A 15,343-nucleotide genomic window follows, 5' to 3' on the forward strand; every position below is an offset into this window, starting at 1 on the left:
CACACATGCAATGTATGTTCTGATTCTTGTCTTTCTCACAACCAACAACGAATTATCTTAAATAACAACCAATAGGATATAATCTTATTGCAAGCCCATAAGATCGATATACGTCTTCCTCATTGTATCAGACTTTAAATTTAATAGGGCCTCTGTAATTAAGTTCCAGTATAGAACGAAATGTATTGTACTATTTTTGTAACGTCTTCACGTTTTTGATCTAACGTGGCGGAGTCTATGCACGTGCGCATGCGCATGCGCACATGCTAACACAGGTAACCATAGCCGATGGAAGACAGCGAGGCAGAGACGAAGAACTTCAGGATCTGGCAGCACAATTAGGTATGGTGGTGACCTTCTCATGAATCTCATTCTAATCGTGTATTTAGTCGTCATTGTATTGAGCGTAATAAGTTAAGTAAAAAAGGATTACGCGGATAGATGAAGAGGCGTTAGTTTTCCGTCTAGTAATTTAACGTTACTCTCTAACCGACATTTGAAACCAGTGACTAACAAACTAAATTACAAACGTCGATTTTCACCCAATATTTGATTTTATGTACAGTTTGTAAACTATCCTAATCCGTGGTAAGTGTGTGCGGCATCAATATTGATATGTAAAAACCGCGCAGCTTACTTTGCACGTGATGCTATTTACGAATTATGATCGTTCCATTAATAAGTAATTATTCATTGTAATTATTTTTTCCTGTTTTGTTTTTTAAATTCTGACGACAGATGTTGAAACACAACAGTAGAAAAGAACTGATGGAGAGGGAACCTGCTGTGAAGGATACAGTGGAAAGGTGGCCAGCACTCTTTATGGAGAGTCAGGTTAGTAAATATTCTTGTATTGTATTGGGTTAATATTGTATCATTAACTTGTTCTATAGAAATAAAAGAGCATAAAATGTAATTTATACTTTTACATTTCAGTGAAAAATGAATGCTTAATTGCTGATTGTCACTTTTTTTTAGATTCTGGCAGAGTTCACTCTTATATCTGTCAAAGACCTACAAACCGAATTATTTCTAGAACTGGACCGTTGACATCTCAGAGCCAAAGGGGGAGACATTGGCTCTAAACTTAAGAAGATTCTGCAACAGAATTTCAACATTCAACATTGAAAATAATGTAAGCTCCACAGACTCCCAAGTTCTTTGCATTTGCAAGTGTTGTTTGCTCTGTGTTGTGTGTATGCTATTAAATAATAATTTTTCAAATAATTTTTCAGAAATCTGACATCATTGGGAGACGAACAGCAGTTCTTCATGGCCTTCCACTCCTCCTTGGAGAAGACCCCACTGATTTTTACAAGACATTAATTGTAAGTAGTTTTGTCTGTTTTGTTCTGGTATTATGGGGCTTTCGCACTGCAGGAACGATTTCATAGTTCCGGGATGATTTGGCAGAAGTACCTTCTTTTTGTTGTTTGCACCTCAGGAACCGGCCGGAATTTTAGTTTGGAGGAACACTTTAGCTCCTTCTCCTAGGCAGGATCTAAACCAGCAGGACGCGAACGAACTGTAACGTAAGCAAACGCTGACAGGCCAAACTTCTGTTGTTGGTTGTTTGTCGTTGTTCAACGGACGCGCTTAAATGACATCGCTGTCGACCAGCTACATCACTAAATAGTACCTTTTGCCGTTGCGAATGCGATTGAGGGAAAACTTAGTTCACGAACAAAAGCCACATTTACTCGTTCTGGAACTTTGCGTTTAGTAATGCAAATAGTTCTTGAACAAAGAATGGAATAAGGAAAAGAGAAATATGAATGAATTATTTAGAAGGGAAGAAAAAAATTAGATAAGGCATTAAGAAAATTAACGTAGAAGAGTAAAGAAAAGTTGGAATGAGGCTAGAAATTTAGACAAAAGAATAAAGACACAACTAAGATGGGAAAAAATAAGTCAAACAAACAACAGAAAAGAGGAGGAAAGTAAAAGAAAAGTAGGACAAAAGAAGGTTAGAAATGAAAGAAAGAAAAGGAAGTCAAATGTGTTATGGAGAATTAAAAACCACTCAAAATCATGCAGAACAAAATGTAAACGTTTAATAAATTATTTTACGAAATGCTACATTTATATCACTTTTCAAGTGTCAAATTAGCAGTTTCAGAAGAGGTTTCATTTTTATAGCTGGCCTTCAATTTCTATGATCTTTTTGTATATTTAACCCCTTAACATGCACCAGGCCCATGGGCAGGCCAGAAGGATCCAACAGAGTTTTGAGGTTTCATCACAAGCATTTTTAAATACTTTATATATTGGTTAAATATGTGCAAAACCCACATGCAGACGTTAAACATAACTAATGATTTATGGAAAAAAAATGAAAATGAACAAGTTTGGAGATTCCAGGTTTCTGTCGGACAGTGACTGTAGCGAGGAAGGCAGGGCGAGAGCCATGGGGCGGGTAAGGCGGGGCCGGCGGCGTAAGTGGCAACGAGTGTCAGCTGTGTGACCGCCGGTTCCCGCATGCCTCACAGGGGGAGCTCGGGAGCATAAGAGGACGAGCGACCGGACCATCGAGAGAGAGGACCCGGGCCCGGAAACAGTTAAGTTTGTTTATGTGTTCGTGTGGCCGGCAGTCGACCGTGAGGTGGCTGCCGGCCTGTTATTTGCTGTTTATTGTTTATTTATTTTTGAATTAAAGTTTATTGTTTGAATGATGCCGGTTCCCGCCTCCTTCCTTCCCTTCTATTGAACTTTGCTACAGTGACGATATGTTGTCTTAAAATATGTTGTTAATTATTTTGACTAAATTTTTGTTATGTCATTTTTAGGACTATAATGATGAAGGCAATTCAAGCGGCATATTCACATTGAACCCTAAGGACTGTGGAACCATACCTAACTCGCTGAAGCTTGACGCCACATCCACTGCCATCTTTTTGGAAGGTACAAGTCTAATGGATGAAATCTTACCCAAACCATGTGCCTCCTTTTTGGGCTCTTTTATGCTCTGAATTTAGAGTACTCTCCAGTAATGAAGAACAACTTTGATTTCATCCAGGGGGTGATTTTGTCACTCGGGCACAAGTCTCTGAAACTTAAAATACTATCTCTGAAACATATTCTAATGCAGTAACGTCACTTTTCTCTAATTGTACATTTAACGTTAAGTGTTTTGGTAATGTTTTATAGAAATAAATTACTTTGTTGTTGTGCCAACGATCTGTTGTCTGTCTTTGTATTAACAACTTAGAGGTTTGAGTACAACTTGCTTGAGAAAGTTAAGGTAATCAGTTTCCACACGTTTTTCTAGTAATTTCAACTAGTAGACATGTTGAAATAACTCTTTTATTTAAGTTCTCTGTGTTAAGCTTAAATTAAATCTGTAAGTTAGCTGAACTTGTTTTACTGAGTTTCCTTTACTCAAGTTTTCAGGTAATTTGTGCAAATACAGAAGTTAACTATACAAAGTTGTTTTCAACTTTCAACTTTTCAAAGTTTAATCAACTTAAAAATTATGAATGAATTTACTTGAAAATTCTGAGGTAATCAGTTTCTACAGGTTTTCTAAGTAAACTCAACTCATTACTTTTTACAGTGTATAACTTAAAAGTAGTTGGTAAACAGTATGCCAGCTTTACATTTCACTGCTAGCATATTTATATATAATATCAATTTATTATATTAGAGAAGGTAGAGTAGGAAACATTGCAACAGGAAGGATTTTGTGTACATTTACATTACATTTAGATTTAGTCATTTATCATACGCTTTTATCCAAAGCTACTTACAAATGAGGCAAACAAATGCAGCAATCACATCAGTTAAAAGTGCTGTTAGGTGCCAAGTAACAAGAATTTATCAGGGGGAGGGAGTGTAAATGCACAACAACATTCTAAATATTTTACATAAAAAACTGGAAAGACATTTAGTTGATCATTATTTTTATCAATTATATATATTAAATATTATTAGTAGCTGAAACTGACGCAGGACACATTCAGTGTCTGAATTGCCCAGTCAGACTGCATCCCCCCACCAAGGATATGATTTTAATTCAGATACAAAGTTACACATTATCACATCAAAAATTGTACTCACGTTATCCTTCAAGGCAAATACTATGAAAAACTCTTCTTGTATTCACATGAACACTCACTGGGGATGAGATTGAAGGAGTATCAGTAATCACCTCACATACACCAGGTGATCGAGTCCTGCGAAAATATCTGCTGTGGAGAAGTGACTATTTATTATTATGGTTGGAATGAGGAAGGGAGGGGGGAACCAATCACAAAAAATGTTCAGTTAAGCTTTACAAGTTATTCGTTGTGAAATCACACTCTTAACTGCGTGAGAAGAGGCTAATTGAGAACTGTCGTTAATACCGTTCATGAAAAGAAAGAATTTCACTGGAAAGGCAAAAGCAAAGTGTATTTTACGCTTACAAAATAATTCACAGGCTTCGTAAATATCACAATAACAAACGGCTAGGTTATATTGAACATACCAAAATAAATGCCTAAAAACGTTAATGTTAGGTAAAATGTACATCTATTATTTAAGTTTATTTCACTAAAAGCATTTAACCAACAAATGCTGTCGTATATATATATTTTTTCAGTTTAAAAAATAATAAGAAATCATAAGTAAGTTTCATTGTCACGTGAACACAATCCACAGCTGTGCACAGTAAAACTTTGCTGTAGTTTTGCAGCAGGTTTGCCACTTACTGTAGATTTAATTAGTTTCCTATTAGTACTGTTTTCAATTTGAGTAAAACTTTACTTTAACCAAAATTAAAACACTTTGATTTTTGAGATTCAAAATGAGCAAGAAGAGACTGGTGACTGGCATTAGCACAGCAACACTAAAAAATGACATTCTTCTTAAGCATTTTTGTCTTTTTAGTATTTTTAGTATTTTGTCTTATTTTAGAAAAATATTTGAAACTTGATGCATTTACATAACAGGAAAAGTGACCTAAGAAATGTTGTCTAAATGTTGTCTTGTTTCATGAAAGAAAATATAAGAAATAGGTATGTTTATGTTTAAAACAAAATTGTAAATTAAATCTGCAGTAAGTTGCAAAACTACAGCATGCACAAAATTAAATTTTCTGGGTTAAGTAAAAACTTTACAATGATTTACAAAAAAATTTTATAAAACATTTTTACACTTTGAATATTGAGTAATGTTTAAAGCTGTGAAATCTTTGACATAGGCCTACATTTACTCAGTTCATGGGGTATAAGTAAAAAAAAAAAAGTAGGTCTGAACAACTACATTTATTTATGTTTATTATTATGACAAATCAAAGTGAGTAAATATAATCAAATGTTACCCTCTGATGATACCCTGAGTAACTTAGATGTAACAAAAAAATAATGAAATCAAATGATAAACAAGTAACTGTATACATGTCATTTTATTTAAACATTCTGCTGAGGCAAGTCTGCTGAGGACAGTGATGTGGTTCCAGGCGCAGAGTTTTGTTTAAGCAGTGTTCATGACTGAATTAAAATTAAAAGAAAACAGTTGGTCCAACTTATGGTATTCAACTTAGTGAATTGTATAATTAAAACAATTTGATTGCAGGGTACACTAAATCAATATAGTTTTTAGTACAACTTTCATTAGAACTTGTCAAATAAAAAAAATGATGTACCATGTATTGAAAGCTGCCCATGACATTAAAGAATGCATAGGGGTTACAAAGGAGGTCATGTTTTGAAGGTAAAATGACATTGAAATGTCAGGTAAATGAATAATATGTCAGTTTAGCAAACTGCATTCTTTAAGTACTTATAGTACTTCTTGAGAAACTCATCTGATCAGTGGAACAATAGCCCCTGGCTCTCTGGGTGTTTCTGAATAAGTGTGGTAAAGGGACATTTCTTAGGAATGTTTTGAAGGTAAAATGACATTGAAATGTCATGTAAATGAATAATATGTCAGTTTAGCAACCTGCATTCTTTAAGCACTTATAGTACTTCTTGAGAAACTCATCTGATCAGCGGAACAATAGCCCCTGGCTCTCTGCATGGGTGTTTCTGAATAAGTGTGGTAAAGGGACGTTTCTTAGGAAAAATGACACATGTACAAAATATTGACATTTTGTGGTAGACTCTTACAAAAGTGCTACACTATACCATGAAAACCCTAATAAGCCGATTGTACCCAGTTCAAGGATTTAATTTCAATTTAATTGAATAATAATAGGGACACCAAAACTGTAACTTGATGCTCATATAGAAAAACAATTCAGTTCAATTCAATTCAATTTTATTTATATAGCGCTTTTCACAATGTGCATTGTTCCAAAGCAGCTTTACAGGAGCAAATAAGAAAAACACAGAAAGGTAAAACACAGCACAGTGCATGGTGTTTATAGACCAAGCAAGATCATTCTAATAAATAATATCTAATAAATAAAAAAATAAATAAATGCAGTCTCCCAGTGAGCATGCCAACACTGCACTGCTGTGGCGAGGAACCCAAACTCCAATGATGAATAAATGGAGAAAAAAAACCTCGGGAGAAACCAGGCTCAGCCGGGAGGGCCAGATCTCCTCTGACGTGTCATAGCTGCACTCAGTGACCCCGACCAAAGCCACCGAGCAACGTCCAAGAAGAACAGGGAGAGCCCACGAGCCGCGACCCAGGAAGCCCCACCCGCCGAAACAGTGCAGGTCCAACCCGGTCCCATTCCGCGATCAACAACAGACAACAGAGGAGCAACCAGGGAAAAATAGTAATGGCATAATTAACTTTATTCCTCTGTTGTCCAACATCGACCACAAAACAAGACCAACCAGACCAGACCCACACAGTCCCAACAAATGAAACGCCCCGAACCACAACCAACAAGCCCCCCCACTCCCTACAACACCCACCCAGCTACCTCCAATCAAAGTCACTGAGTGCAGCCATACTTCAAACTGCTGTCATGTGATGTAAGTTTAGCATTAAATACCAAGTATTGTAAATTTAGCATTTATGTGACAGGTAGTCCGTCTTTGCTCTCGGTTGGGGATGGAATTGTCTGAGCTGGGCCGGTCAGATGGTCGCCTTTTTCTTGGGTGGTGATGGAATTGCCTTGGATGGAGCTGGGATGGTCAGTCATCCGCAGGCTCTCGCAGGAGGATGGCACGGGATTTTCCGATGTAGCTGGCGTAATCTCTAGTTGGGGGTGGGCATATGACGTTCATCTGGGCCTGGCGGAATCTCTCCCTACCTCGGGATGGGCATCCCGAGGCGAGGGCAGAAAGAGAATAATTAGGTAGCTGCTGTTCATTAGCTATGTATTAGTGAATGCTTGGCTGAAAAGATGTGTCTTTAATCTAGATTTAATTGGGAGAGTGTGTCTGACCCTCGAATAGTATCGGGGAGGCTATTCCAGAGTTTAGGTGCTACGTATGAGAAAGCTCTACCCCCTTTGGTGGATTTAGTTATTCTAGGTGTTATCAAAAGTCTGGAGTTTTGAGATCTTAGAGAGCGTGATGGGTTGTAGTGTGGTAGAAGCTCTGTTATGTAGGTAGGGGCTAAACCGTTTAAGGCTTTATAAGTAATTAAAAGAACTTTAAAGTCAATACGATACTTAATGGGTAACCAGTGAAGGGTTGATAACATTGGGGTTATGTGATCGTATTTTCTGGACCTGGTTAGAACTCTGGCAGCTGCATTCTGAACTAACTGTAGTTTGTTTATTGATGCTGCAGGACAACCACTAAGCAGTGCATTACAGTAGTCAAGTCTTGAGGTCACAAATGCATGAATAAGCTTCTCTGCATCAGCCACACATAAAATATTTCGCAATTTGGCAACATTTCTAAGGTGGAAGAAGGCTGTTTTTGTGACATTTGAGATGTGATTTTTAAATGACAGGTTGCTGTCTAATATAACGCCGAGGTCTTTAACTGTATTTGTTGGAGTAACAGTGCAGCCTTCAATTTGCAGGTTATAATCCGAAATATTCTGCTCACGTGTCTTTGGTCCGATAAGTAATATTTCTGTTTTATTAGAATTTAAAAGAAGGAAATTACAAGTCATCCAATGCTTTATATCGTCAATGCACTCTGCCAATTTGGATAGTAGGAAGGAATCATCTGGTCTTGATGAGATATATAGCTGAGTATCATCTGCATAACAGTGGAAGCTAATTCCATGTTTTCTAATAATGTTTCCAAGGGGCAGCATGTATATGGAGAATAGCAAGGGTCCTAAAACCGATCCCTGAGGTAATCCATAATTTACTTGCGTTAGATTTGATGATTCCCCATTTAAATGGACAAATTGATGTCTGTCTGATAAGTAAGATCTGAACCATTGTAGTGCCTGTCCCTGAATACCGGTATAATTGTGTAAGCGATCTAGAAGTATTTTATGGTCTACAGTATCGAACGCAGCACTAAGGTCAAGCAGGACTAGGAGTGAGATGTTACCTTTATCTGATGCTATAAGCAGGTCGTTTGTAATTTTAACGAGCGCAGTTTCAGTACTATGATGCGGTCTAAAGCCTGACTGAATTTTTCGTGTATGTCATTATTTTGTAAGAAAGAGCACAACTGAGTGGACACTACTTTTTCTAGTATTTTAGACAGTAAGGGAGATTTGAAATCGGTCTATAGTTTCCTAGTTCATTGGGGTCTAAGTTTGGTTTCTTGATAAGAGGCTTAATGACGGCCAGTTTAAAGGGTCCTGGGACATGGCCTAGATAATTGACGAGTTGATAATGTTATAAATGGGCTTAATTGCAACGGGTAATAACTCTTTTAATAATTTAGTTGGTATGGGGTCTAATAAGCAGTTGTAGGTTTTGATGTTGCAATAAGTTTAATTAAATCTTCCTGTTTTATAGGTGAAAAACACTGTAGCCTTTCTTTTGGGGCGATGGTTGGTACTAATTATAGGACAGACTTGGAGGTTGAGTTTTTACTATTTTGTCTCGTATGTTTTAAAAATTCATGAAATCATTGCTACCAAGGTGCGGCGAATACCCAGGTCAGGTGAAGTCTGTTTATTTTTAGTTTAGCAACTGTACTAAATAAAAACCTTGGATTGTTTTTGTTAGTTTCTATGAGGTTACGGAGGTGCTCAGCCTTTGCTCTTTTAGTGCCTTTTTATAACAGTTTGCACTCTCTTTCCAGCAATTTTAAAGCCTCTAATTGGGTTTGTTTCCATTTGCGCTCCAGTTTACGTGTTTCTCTTTTAAGGGCGCGAGTGGTGCTATTGTACCATGGTGCTGCGTTTTTCTCATTAATCTTTTTTGACTTCATAGGTGCGACAGCTTCTAATGTATTAGAGAAAATAGTACCCAATTTGCTGGTCATGTCATCGAGCGATTCTGTATTTATTGGTATGGTTATTAAAGGAGTCAGATCTGGCAAGCTCTTTGCGAAACTATCTTTAGTAGTCGAGGTAATTGTTCTACCCTGTCGATAACGATTAAACGGCTGATTTCTGCAGTGCGCAGTGTACATGTTATAAGATAGTGATCAGTGACATCGTCGCTTTGAGGTATAATATCTATATTGGTTAGATCGGCCCGTGAGATATAATCAAGTCTAGTGTATGATTAAATCGATGAGTGGGTCCATTGATGTGTTGTGTTACTCCAAAAGAGTGTAATAGCTCTGTAAACGCCACTGCTAATGCATCGTTAGCACTATCTACGTGGATATTAAAGTCTCCGACAATTAGTACTTTATCAACGTTAACCAATAGGTCCGATAGGAAGTCCGCAAACTCTTTCAGAAAATCAGTGTAGGGACCAGGGGGTCTATACACTGTAGCCAAGTACAAGAAAGAATGATTTTTTACTTCAATTGGAACAATTATGTTCAACGCAAGCACTTGTTGCGACACCACCACCTCACCAACCGGACGTGGCTCATGCATATAACAGTAGCTTGGTGGGGTACACTCATTTAGACCGATAATAATCATTTGTTTAAGCCAGGTTTCGGTAAGCAAAGTATATCAAAACTGTTGTCTGTGATCATTTCATTTACAATAACTGCTTTTGAATTTAGTGATCTAATATTAAGTAGGCCGAACTTTATGAGTTTGTTTTGGTCGTTTATTACATTGTCCTCAGGTTTAATCACGATTAGATTTTTTCTCTGAGATTTGGCTATTTTGTTATTTTGTAGTATTATTCGGGGGACAGACACAGTCTCTATGCATTTGGAAGCAGTAACATTTATAACAGATGAGTGGGAGGAACACAGACTATGGTTAAAGTTTTGACTTACCGCTGGGAGACTAGTCAAGCGGTGCGTAGCGTCTTTGAGATGTTGTCAGACAGAAGAACCGCTCCGATGCTGCTGGGGTGCAGGCCGTCAGGGCGGAAGAGCCTAGGTCGCTCCCAGAACAGATCAAAATTATCAACAAAGAGCAGCTTCTGTTCAATACACCATGACATCAACCATTTATTTAGAGCAAATAGTCTACTGAACTTTTCATTCCCTCGTCGGTAGGTAGGAAGCGGCCCTGATACGATGATCCTCGCCGTGGGCGATGCGTTGCGTACCGTCTCGATCAGACTCCTGAAGTCCCTCTTCAGGATCTCCGACTGCCTCATCCTGACGTCATTCACCCCCGCGTGCAGCACGACAGCTCCGACGTTAGCATCGTCCTTCAGGATCGCAGGTACCTGCGCAGAGACATCAAGAACACGGGCGCCAGGAAAACAATGAGTGCGCACCTTACCTTTAGTGGAGGAAGCGCGACGTTCGGACGATTGAGTCTCCGATGACCACAGGTTGCATTTCGTCTCGCAGAGGGCGGCAAAGGGTTCCTGGTCGGGATCTCGAAGACCGGTGGCGCGGTTGGGTCATCGCTCCAGTCCTGCTCGCGCCTTTCGCCGTGGGTGTGCCGGTGCAGGAGTGAAGTTCATTTGGGCTGACCGTGTTCTCGAAGCTGGGCTCTGTGCAGAGAAACACGCGGAGTAGAAGGGAAGGAGTATTAAAATCGCGATGAAAACTTACCGCGGATTTGCGAGCGTCAGCTCTGGATGTTTCCAGCGCCGTTTTTCGTTCTTATTGGACCGAAAACTGCTATAAGTAACAACCAAGAATACTGTTTAACTATTGACGGATGTTCCATAAAACCCTCGTCGTCAGCAAAGAATCTTGGCGTTCTATTCGATAGTAATCTGTCATTTGAGAGCCACGTCGCCAACACCTGTAAAATTGCGTTTTTCCATTTTAAGAATATATCTAAACTACGTCATATGCTGTCAATGTCAGATGCAGAGAAGTTAATTCATGCATTCATGACATCAAGACTAGATACTGTAATGCACTGTTAGGTGGTTGCCCTGCAGGCTTATTACAAAAACTCCAATGGTCCAAAACGCGGCAGCTCGAGTTCTTACACGTACAAAAAAGTATGAACATATTAGCCCGTTCTGTCAACCTTGCACTGGTTACCTATAAAGCATCGCGTTAACTTTAAAATCTTGCTTATTACCTATAAAGCCTACATGGTTTAGCTCCTCAGTACTTGAATGAACTCCTTTTGTATTACAGTCCTTCACGTGCATTACGCTCTCAGGCGTCCTGTCAGTTGGTAATACCTAGAATTTTAAAATCAAGTGCAGGTGGTAGATCCTTTTCCTATCTAGCGCCTAAACTTTGGAATAGTCTTCCCTGCACTGTCCGGGAGGCAGACACACTCTGTCAGTTTAAATCTAGACTAAAAACGCATCTTTTTAATCTTGCATACACTACTCTTCCATAATATAAATCTTCGAGGGTTTAGGCTGCATTAGTTAGATCAACCGGAACCAAAAACACAACTGATGTACTTGTTGCATCAAAGAGTCAGAACAGTACTCTACTCTCAGCCAGTCTTGTCTCATTGTTCCAAGGTTACCACAGCGAGCAGGATGCAGTTCATGGCCTGACCTGATGGTAGAGCGGAGAATGGGAAGTGGGGACCTGAAAGAGCTGAGATGATAGAGCTGGATAAAGAAGGACGCGGTCCTGACATGGCTTCACCACAAAATTTCAAATGCTATTAGATTATTAATGATAATCTTAAACTATAATTTATTGTATTAGTAAGTTTATTTATTTTATTTAGCCTTGTTGTGCAAGCTCTCTGGAGCTTGTGCAGAGGCAGCAGCTTTTGCCAGAGGGGAACTGGATCCCCTGGTTGGGCCTGGGTTCTCCTGAGGTTTTTTTTCTCGATTAGAGTTTTGGGTTCCTCGCCACCGTTTGCATACTGTTTTTGCACTATTGCCTGCCGGGGGGGCTGCTTTAGAATTTTAAAGTTTTACTTAATTAATATTGCATATAGGAATTTATAGTCTGTTATATTTGACCTGTGCTTCTCTCTCCTTTATCCTAAATGTGTGCTCTCACTGAGCGTGTGTTGTGTCGTACTGTCTGTGTACGTACGTGTGTGTGCGTGCGCATCCGTGTGTGTGTGTCTCTATGTCTATGTGTGTTAGTACGTGTGCATATTGTGTGTGTGGAGTGTTTTGTATGTGGGTATGTCTGTCTTCTGTGTTTTCAACCTTTTCTTGTTTCTGCAGGTACAACTTTAATTATTTTGCTTATAGTCAATATGTCTCATGTACAGCTGCTTTGTAACAATGAAAATTGTAAAAAGCGCTATATAAATAAAGTTGAGTTGAGTTGAGTTGAGTTGAGTTCTCGCAGCCGTGTCTGCTTCTCTAGTAGATCCTGGATCTGCTTCTCCACAGCCTCCAGTTCCGACTGAAGTGCGAACGTTTCCTCATCTGCACTCAGAGGTACAAACACATCTGAAACATTAGCCATTAGTGATGTAATAATGAGAACAGTGTGTTAAGCAGTAAGCAGGCTGGTAATGCTAACAGCCTGAGGCTAATAGCGAATGATCCGATAAAAATAAATTATCTGTGCGTTTAAAGACGATTTTTGGTATGGGGTATACTTAAGGATATGTTTTACCCTCGGTGAATAACAATTTAAAACACAAGTCTTAAGATATAACAAGAATAAACGATGTATTAAGAATAAGTTTGAAAGAGCTCCGACTCAAACAACATTGTTACCTTGACTTAATGTTGCGCTTATTTAATGTATGATAATATGACACAAAGTATTGAATGGCTCTTCTGTGATTCTCCAAAGAAATAAACATGAAAATGCAATTTTGATATTTTCATTTTTTATGGAATGAAATATGAATAGGGTCCATGTTTGACAAAGCAAACTCAAATAAATGAAATTCTTGTTGGTAAACCTCATCAATAATAAAAAAGTCTTTCTGAATTGCTAAAACACTAAACCCCAGTGCCTGAAACACATATTCAGTGGACTAAACCCATTTGTTAAATTATTTGTCACACTTTTGTTAAAACCTTAAACAAGTTTAGGTAGTTGGACACATTTAGCAAATTTAATGCAAAACCCTAAACTCGTTCTTGCTCACTAAAACATATCAGACAAAAGTATTGGGACACTCCCTTCTAATAATGAACAGGTTTGACTAGTCATTTCCGTGAGTACAAATCTTAATGCTACAGCATAATGATATTCTAGGGAATTGTGTAATCCAGATCCAGTTTCCTCCCACTGCATTTTGATTGGTCGACAGATTCCTGCAGTAGTTTTTCTACAAGACAGGTCATACTTACTGGTGTTGTACCATTTCCTCATTGAGTTGTAACTAAACTAAACTTAAGTTATTCTTTAGATGGAAAAACAAACTTGATGAAAATAGACCTTAATTAATTTTTTTTTTATTATTGGGGGGGGGCGTTTTTTGCCTTTAACTCTCAACTCAACTTTATTTATATAGCGCTTTTTATAATTTCCATTGTTACAAAGCAGCTGTACATAAGACATATTGACTATAAGCAAAACAATTAAGGTTGTACCTGTAAAAACAAGAAAAAGGTGAAAACACAGAAGACAGACATACCCACATACAAAACACTCCACACACACAATATGCACACGTACTAACACACAGAGACATAGACATACACACACAGACGTGCACGCACACGTACATGTACACAGACAAGTACGCACACACATACGCACACACACACACACAGTGAGAGCACACATTTAAGATAAAGGAAAGAGAAGCACAGGTCAAATATAACAGACTATAAATTCCTATATGCAATATTAATTAAGTAAAACTTTAAAATTCTAATTCTAAAGCAGTAGACTTTAGTGAAATGCGCTGGTTTCTCTCGGCGTTCTGAGCTGGTTTGCGTGAGTCTCATCGACAAACAACTCAAGCACTCAAGCAGCTCCATCCAGCGCATTTACATTAAATGTGATTACTAGTGGATAATTTAACGCGCTTCAATGTCCAAGTGTATTCTTCCAAGTGTTTCATAGCAGACCTGTTGTTGTGCAGTTTCTGTTCATGTGTGCAAAGACATTTTAGAAATCTCGACCGGATAGTGTTTTACGGCAATGTCCCTAATAAAGAGTATGTAGACTATGTGTGGTAACCCTATCTACATACAGTTAGGGTGATATTAAATTACTAGATTGCCTTCTCTATGCAACTTTGTCAACCTCGTTTCGTTTGGTCACACCACAAGGTGTCCCTGTGGCTTTAAAGCTTCAGCACCGCTGCTCTGAGATCGATTGCTAATGTCTGAGGTGAAACACGCCCCCACTCATTAGCATACAGACAAAGAAATACATAAATAAATAAATGTAGAAATAAATAAATATAAAAAATAAATAAATGTACGAATAAATACATATATACATGAATAAATGTGGAAATAAATAAATGTATAAATAAATAAATGAAAAAATAAATACACATGAAAAAATATATATTTACCCATAAATAAGAAAATAAAAGTATAACTACTCATTTAATTTTGCTTTTTTACATTTCTTCATGGATTTATTTTTGTATTTATTTATTTTTAATTAAGTCAGGTCTGCAATGCCATAGGCTGATAGGAGTTTTGCTTACTCAAACATGTTCTGAGGGCAGAAAGAAAAATTATTGGTTCGCGGAGACAACCAATGACATCATAGAGGAGGCGGGACCAGAGGTGCAAAATTTGGAGGGGATATTCAAAAACACATCAACGGATATTAGCGAGTCGGAAGACATTTTTGCAAAGGTAAGTAGGCTACTGTGTTTTGTTGTTAAATGATTGCAAAGATTATCAGTAGTAGCATAACAGGTTATATTATAAAGATCACGTTTCAACTAGAAAAGCCTTCTTAACTAGCCAGTTGAGTTTATAATCTATACTTTATTAGTTGCTTTGTTTTGCACAAGACTGACACTACTATTGCGCGGCATTATTCATCACGTGCATTTAACGATTGTTCTATTAGTCCGCCGCGATAATGTTGATAATAGGGGTCATAGCCATAGTGTAATACTGCGAGCTCAGAAA

General features: G+C 38.0%; 1 long non-coding RNA gene across 2 annotated transcripts; it reads left to right on the forward strand.

Annotated features, from left to right (window-relative positions):
• The first annotated feature begins 275 nt into the window (after positions 1 to 275).
• Positions 276 to 15,029, forward strand: LOC130545932 (uncharacterized). Of its 2 annotated transcripts, XR_008961735.1 has the most exons (6): positions 276 to 342; positions 739 to 834; positions 979 to 1,135; positions 1,236 to 2,557; positions 2,787 to 2,901; positions 14,929 to 15,029. It is a non-coding gene; the product is annotated as an uncharacterized LOC130545932 (long non-coding RNA). The 2 variants fall into 2 exon arrangements; XR_008961734.1 differs by lacking the exon at positions 14,929 to 15,029 and having other exon boundaries at positions 2,787 to 3,182.
• The last annotated feature ends 314 nt before the right edge of the window (positions 15,030 to 15,343 follow it).

This window comes from Triplophysa rosa, linkage group LG22, assembly GCF_024868665.1.
Source record: "Triplophysa rosa linkage group LG22, Trosa_1v2, whole genome shotgun sequence".
Classification (NCBI taxonomy): Eukaryota; Metazoa; Chordata; class Actinopteri; order Cypriniformes; family Nemacheilidae; genus Triplophysa; species Triplophysa rosa.